Source organism: Amblyomma mixtum, chromosome 7, assembly GCF_055824585.1.
Source record: "Amblyomma mixtum isolate Tamu chromosome 7, ASM5582458v1, whole genome shotgun sequence".
In the NCBI taxonomy this organism is placed as follows: Eukaryota; Metazoa; Arthropoda; class Arachnida; order Ixodida; family Ixodidae; genus Amblyomma; species Amblyomma mixtum.
The window spans coordinates 127,104,725-127,112,635 of record NC_143018.1 but is presented as its reverse complement, the minus strand read 5'-3'; positions in this window follow the sequence as shown (position 1 = coordinate 127,112,635).

The following is a 7,911-nucleotide window of genomic DNA, read 5'->3' as shown; positions in this document are numbered from 1 at the left end:
TGCTTAATTTACATACCACTTTCATCCACAGACCAAACAAAGCCGCGCATTATAATAACAGAGCTATAAAGCAGCACAACACTACGCAACAATTTAACAACGGCGCTACGGAGCCGTACTGTTGGAATGGATTGGACTGACCGCGAACTGACGTCTATGATGACGATGGTAGCGGAATATGCGGGAGTTTTGAATTTACAGATCGTTTCGATAGCAAATTTATCGAACAAAGCGGCGGACATGTCGCACAGTTACACTAATTTGTGGAAATTTTCTAAATGTAAACGTAGTAATTGAGTTGCTGCAAAATTGTGCAACACCTGCTTCTCCACTTAATGAATTTAGCTCGTTGGCGGCTCGTGCACTGCAGGTAGGAGTGGAATCTAACCAATCTACAAACGTCTTCGCGTCAAACCCTCCAACTGATGCAAACAATTTCTTGCAAGCAGATATGCGGAATAAGTCTTTCGCGGTTAAAAAAGCAAACTGCATAGTATACACAGTTCATATACACGAAAGGCGTGAATTTTCTGTGGAAAAAAAAAAAACTCATGGCCTGGGAAAATACTCGGCCGTACATCCTTCGGACGTACACCTCGTATCTCATGTGGATATACAAAAGCGGAGATTGTCCGTACCTCCGACGAACGTACGGATAAGGATATCCGAAATCGAATTGTGTCCGTACGCCCGACGAACGTCCGATCTCGGAGCAGGATGTTAGGATCTAGCTAGGATGTACGACGGATATCTGTGGTTGCTTGGGACGCAACCCCCGCGTCGATTCTTGTCGCATCCTGGATATGTCACTGACCTTCAACGCTTTCACCTCTGCAATCAATCAGTCCATACGCTCATGCCACTCAATCACACACTCCACCGCGTCGTCAAATACATGCCGGCATGGAGGAACAAAAACTAGGAGAGAGTGCGCTCAGCCTCTGCAAGCCATCCTCCTCTGACGCCGCTGCCAAGGGCCCTTTTGCGCACTGACTTTTGGGAGATAGGCCCTCCACAGTTACCAGACTGCCAACCAGCGGTGCTTTTTAGTGAACGTCCGGGCTCCGATGTAGCGCAGAAGCGCAGCGCCTGTGTTGCAGCTTTGGCGGAATGCGTACCGAGCTCGAGGTTGTCTGAAGGCTCCGCGTCTCAGCACTTCTGTTAATTACACTCGAGTTTTTGGGTGCACTGTAGAAAACCGCACGTAAACTTTTCATCAAAGGGTGCGGCTGCGACCTCGTCACTGTTCAACTGTGGTTCATAAAGAGAATTGAGAGGAATTCCTTTCGTCGTTATGCACACATACGGAGCGTTTATTTCAGCGCATGCTATAAGCGGAGAACTCGAGAGTAGGCGAAGAAAACGAGCCTCTAAAAAAGGGCGCAGTGGCTTCCAGAGCGCTCACGACGGACGGACGTGTGTAACGAGCGGTCCGGCGCGCTGCGCAAGATTCTGTTTCTCGGGCAGGCGGACTTCGGCCCGCCCATGGGCCCGCCGTTCTCCGCTATTCTCGAGGCACAAGTCGCGCCGAATACGCTCGCGCACATACGCGGTTCCGACGTGAAATGCAGCAGTGAAGTATTTTTCTCTCTCGCTGTCGAGAGAGAGTGCCGGCGGCTTTACGTCTGCTCCTGCGCGGGGTCTCCCGCCACTGCGCACAATCACTTACGAAAAGAAGTAAACTGTATGTATTGTGACGTTCCCGCCTGTCGGGGGTCAGTCACAATGCAACACAGTTGTTTGTTGCTATCTACGGGTTCTGCTGAAGCGAGGAGAATTGAGCCAACACACAACGCCTCCGAGTCAACCTAATTTATTTACACTCTGCCTGAAGGTGAAACTGGGAGTTCCGCTCACCGCTGTCTTGTATCAGGCGTCGCGGTGCAGTCCGGCCAACAGGTGCCTCGCTCTCGGCTGCTCTGGCAGGGTGGCGCTCAGCCTGGTGATGGTCCCACGTTTCGGTGACTATGACGGGTGGTGGCGTCAGGCTTCTTGGGCGTCTCGGCTGGCGGTACTCTGACGGGTTGTGGCGTCCGGCTTCTTGGGCGTCTCGGCTGGTGGTCAGTTTGCAACGGATGCCCTCGGGTCCGGCCTCACCGACTACAGACCAGCGCGATCTGCCTCCGTCCGTACCCTTCGCCCGTCTCTGCCCGTTCTCCCCTTTGTCTCATCTGTCTCCAACGCCTCTCTGAGGACTCTCTTTCTTTCCTTCGGTGTCCTCCTCGCCTCCTCTGCTGGGAGCCCTCTTGGTGCTAACTTGCCGGCCTCCCCCGCCACCTCGAGCCATTAGTAAGGCCGTTGCGCTGCAAGACACTGCAGGCCTGAGGGCCCGCGAACTCCGGGAAACTGTTTGTGCCGCGAGCGTTCCGGCCTACCCTCGGCGCCGCAGGGTGCCGGCCTCTTCGCGAACGCGGGCTCATGTTCAGCCGAAGACGCACTCCTCTCGAATTTGACATATTTATGAGGGTCACGGCTGTCCTCTCTCTTCTCGCATCGGAACCCGGGGTGGTCTCTTCCAAGAACCGCGGCTTGGTCACGCGACCACGGCATTCGAAAACTTGGCTGTCAACGGACAAAGGGAGTCCTCCTTTAGCAGCGGAAGAGAGCAGCTGCCCGGGGAGACAGTCTGTTTTCCAAGGGCATGGGGCCCTCTTTTCTTTTGGGTTAACTTCGCTTAATAAAGACCCAACTCCTAGCCTTCTCCGAGTCCACAGCCCGTACCTCGCAACAAGGCCGTCTGCAGGCGTGCATGCGCGCACACACAAACGCACAAGCGTGCCTGTCTCTGCGCCAAAGGGGGGGAAGTTGGGGACGCGCTGCAAAACGGGCCGCAGGGATGCGTGTGGTCGCGCAGGGCTCCCCGCGCGGCCTCTCCTCCTTAGCCCTCTGGCTACTTCGCACGTCTTTGTGTTGCGCCCGCCGCATTCCACACAACCGCCTTCGCTGACGGGGCAGGGCGATAATTTTGAGCCAGACACAGTGTCTCTGGTGTTAGTCGATGGAGAGAGTTCTTTTGGGCCATGCCTAGGCCTCCCGTACACAGTCCTTCACAGTATTACATAGCCGCGCGCACGTAGCGTTCTGTCTCGGACTAATCGCGCGCGCGGCAGCGGCCGGGGTGGGGCGGCCGGCCGCGTATACCGTCCGAGGTAGCACCCACGGAGCGTTTGTGTCACGCGTGCACTACATGGCGAAGAGCAAGCGGGAAGTCAAGCCCGCCTGCTCGATGAACGCACAGAGGCTCACCATTGTTATGTCACGGGTGCGCGCACTGCCGCGAGGCCACAGGAGCGCTTCCAGACTGTCCGGGATGATTCCCAGCGCCCTGTAGGCCGCGAGCATCTCGCGACGCGGCACTGCAGAAGCGGCACAGCGAAGGAGCATGAGCTCCAATGTCTCCACTGCGCCGCAGTCAGCGCACGCGTCGCTCGGGGATGGTGGCCGCTGCGGCGAGCGAGCAGTTTGGGCTCACCACGGAGCCGTCAGTGAACACAAGCAGATGGTCGCGCAGTTGCACGTAGAGCGAGAGAACGAAACCGAAATCCGGCTAAGAGCTACCACTGCCTTGTCACGTGAGGGCCTATTTCCCATGATGCTTTCCACTATATTTTTTATGACTAGGCTTCAAAATTGTGACGTCGTACTCCCTCCTAGTTTTTTCTTCCTCCATGCATGCCGGCCTCTCCGAGACGCACGCCAGCCGCCTTGCTCAAGCGCCTGGCCCTCAACAAGTTTCTGTACTGCATCCCTTGCTGCCGCCTTACAGGCACACAAAAGACAAACTAATCCGGGCCGTCTGTACACTATACAAAGCAACACTAGGACTCCCCCCTCAGACTTTTATAGACACGCTGAACAGAACAGGCCTTTTCCATCTCCTTCAAGCCCTCCTTAACCTGCACCGGGAGAGACAAATCATTCGCCTGTCCAGCTCACCAGCTGGGCGATAGATGCGATCCCAGACTCCGTACGCATCCATCTCTTTCCCAGACCCACCGCTGTCTCCGACCTACTCCCCTAACCTCCGCCTCGCACCTGTTCCACGCAACATGTCTGCCCACACACATGCAGGCCGCCGCCAAGCATACATACAACCACAAGCCACCTTTGGACGCTGCGGCGGTGGCCTACACAGACGCCTGTCTCACGGAAACCGCGGGCTCCACAGCAGCCTTCTTCCTCCACCCTTGCCTCTCTACAACCAGCACTCACACAACCGGTCCATACACCTCCCCACCTTCCACACTCGCCCTAGAAATACGCGGGATCGCCGATGCCATCACGCATTTTTCCACGCATACGTTGTCTATATAGACTCGCAGGAAGCTCTGCGTGCCTTCCACCAAAGAGCCCTCCCCTTCCCTACACGATCGGCCTTAGATGCCGCCCTCACAGCATTGAGCCCACGACCGGTGACCTTTCAGTGGATCCCTGGTCACATGGGCGTTCCCGACAACGAGCTGGCTCACCAGCTTGCCTGCAGGTATTATACACCGGGGATCTCATGGACGAGCCCACCGACGGCGCAGGCGGCCTGGGTTTACAAACTCGCTGTCCACGAATACTACGTGCAGCAAAAATTGCACTTAGCTGATTTACCACTGTCACATCCATTCTTATCGATGCATCAAGCTCGCATTCTTTGCCGTATACAGTTTAAAATCTTATATTCAACAGCCAAACTTTATTTCTACCGGTACGCTTCCACACCTCAGTGCTCAAACTGTCCGCACACATATGCAGATATAGAACACTGCCTAACACAGTGCCATGCAGTCTTCCAGTCACCCCGCCTATCCTTTCACCCCACAATGGCCCAACTGGCTCACCTCCCTGGAACTGAAACGCGCCCTCATTACCTTGCCCCACGACGTGTTAAACGCCTAACTTAAGTGTTTTAATAAACGTGTTGCACCATCACCGCCACACTACTTACGTTATATGGGCCGCAGTTTGGTTACCAACATATAAATCAGAATGAGAGCAGGTTGGGGAGGAGGGCTACCCATTGAGAAAGAATGAATAAGAGAGGACACTTCCGTAGACCATATTTCCTTCCTCCATGCATAGACCAAGCGGCCCAATGCTAGAGGGTTGTAGAACACTATACCAATACAGCTCAATCGATTCTAGCGCACTTAACGGTTGGTGAGAGCAACTGACCCACATTTCCTGTTTCGCTTTCACTGGAGCGGATTCCAGATTGTTACGCGTTGCCCAGTAGATTTTAGCGCACCAGCGGTTGATGAAAGTAACTGGCACACCATTCTTCTGTCGGCTTCACTGGCGCAAATTTCGAATTGCTTGCGCGTTTCCCAGGTTTAAATGTAAGTTGTACAGAAAAGTGTACCTATAATACAGGTAGCTATAGATTCATGAATCAACAAGGGCTCTTCTGTCTGGCGCGTATGTCTCCTCTTCGGAACAAGTGGTCATTCAGCATGCAGTATTTAATAAGCAGACGGAGTGTCGAGGAAACTGTTTATTCCAGGGCGATATAAGAATGAGCACATCAAGGCTAGACACAACCAAGACCAGCATGGTACAAAAAGGCTCGATACAAAGATAACTGTGTTTCTTAACACAAACAAATCTGAAAATTTTAACGGAGAGAACAAAAGACAACATAACAACACATCGCTAGTGCTTGCAAAAAAAAAAAAATACAAGCTGGACGTCCTCAAATGGTGACGCTTTGTAGCTGGCGCACAAAGTGAAAAATAAACGTTTCTCCGACATCAGCACGCAGTTTGCCTCTCTTATACACCACTCTATCACAAGTTTAGAATATTGTGCATGCACCGCGCGATGAGTGCATGCTTTATTCATTCGTGCTCTGGCCACTCATGCCAGCCCCTTACTTTTCTAAACAAACCACCCACACGGGCGCCGCGCGGCTTCCGCCGTATCATCGTCATCATCATCATCAGCCTGACTACACCCACTGCAGGGAAAAGGCCTCTCCCATGTCTCTCCAATTAACCCTGTCCTTTGTCAGTTGCCGCCACTGTATCCCCGCAAACTTCTTAATCTCATCCGCCCACCTAACTTTCTGCCGTCCCCTGCTACGTTTGCTTTCTCTTGGAATCCACTCCGTTACCCTTAAGGACCAGCGGTTATCTTGCCTTCGCATTACATGCCCTGCCCAAGCCCACTTCTTCCTCTTGATTTCAACTAGGATGTCATTAACCCGCGTTTGTTCCCTCACCCACTCCGCCCTCTTCCGATCTCTTAGCGTTAAACCTATCATTTTTGCTTCCATAGCTCGCTGCGTTGTCCTTAACTTATAAGCTGAACCCTCTTTGTTAGCCTCCACGCTTCTGCCCCATAGGTGAGCACCGGTAAGATACAACTTTTCTATACTTTTCACTTGAGGGATATTAGTTAACTGCCATTGATGATCTGAGAGAACCTGCCATATGCACTCCACCCCATTCTTATTCTTCTAGTTATTTCCCTCTCATGATCCGGATCAGCGGTCACTACCTGCCCTAAGTAGACATATTCTCTTACTACTTCCAGCACTTCGCCACCAATTGCGAACTGCTGTTCTCTTGCTGGATTGTTGAATATTACTTTCGTTTTGTGCATGTTAATTTTTAGGCCCACCGTTCTGCTCTGCCTGTCTAACTCAGTGATCATGCTTTGTAGTTCATATCGTGAGTGACTTAAGTCATCAAAGTCATCAGCAAAGTCATCAGCGAATCGCAGATTACTTTAGTATTCTCCATTAACTCTTATCCCCAAGTGCTATCCAGGCCTCAAAATGCGCCCTGTAAACAGGCGGTGAACAGCAATGGGGAGATCGTGTCCTGCTGCCTGACACCTTTCCTTATTGGAATTTTATTGCTGACTTTATAGAGAACTATGGTAGCTGTGCAATCTTTATAGATAGCTTCCAATATTTTTACATAACAATCTTCTACACCCTCATTCCGCATTGCCTGTATGACTGCTGATGTTTCTACTGAGTCGAATGCTTCCTCGTAATCAATGAACGCTATATATAGGGGCTGGTTATATCCTGCGCATTTCTGTATCACCTGATTGATAGCGTGAATATGGTCTATTGTCAGTATCTTTTACGAAAGCCTGCCTGATCATTCGGTTGATTGAAGTCAAAGGTTGTCCTGACACTATTAACGATTAATTTAGTAAATACCTTTCAGGCAACAGACAATAAGCTGATCGTTCAGAAATTCTTCAAATCCTTCACGTCTCCTTTCTTACGCGCCGTATGTGAGCAGCTAACTGCGATGTAAGAACACAATAGCCTTTGCTAACTCTTGATGTCGGTGTTTTCAAGCAGCATTGTAGTAAAAAAATTACCGAAGACACTTCCAAATTCTAAAGTGTGCTTGGCGAAAGCTTTGTGGTCAACCAACTGCCGCTTCCCTGAACCGCTTGGCGCGGAATCATGGGGCCGCTTCGGAGCCATGCGTCTCACTCACTGGACTGCAACGAGACGTCTGGCGAAGGAGCGGCGGTGCACCTGCCACCGCCGACGCGCGCGCGCTCGTTCTACCGCTACTGTGTGACGTCACGGTTGCTATGCACAGTTGCGCCCCCCACCGGCGCGCCGGTTGCTAAGGTGGGGCGGAGGTTGCGCCGCTGCGCGGAGGAGAGGTCACAGTTGGCGCGATTCCAGCGCGCGGACGGACACCGCGAGCATGAGCCATTAAAGGCTGTCGCCTTAAAAATTGCCGATGATTACGTTACTTCCTAATGCGAAATTTGAGCGCAGCTCATGAGCTGTTTCAGCTTCTCGATAGATTGAGGCAAAGAATTCGAGCAAGACATGTGTATAATTACAGACAAATTATTTTTCACACTTATTCCTTCTTCAAAAAAACACTCCACTAACAGTTCTTGATTATCATAAAGAAACTTTGCGGTCGGAGAAATGAATGA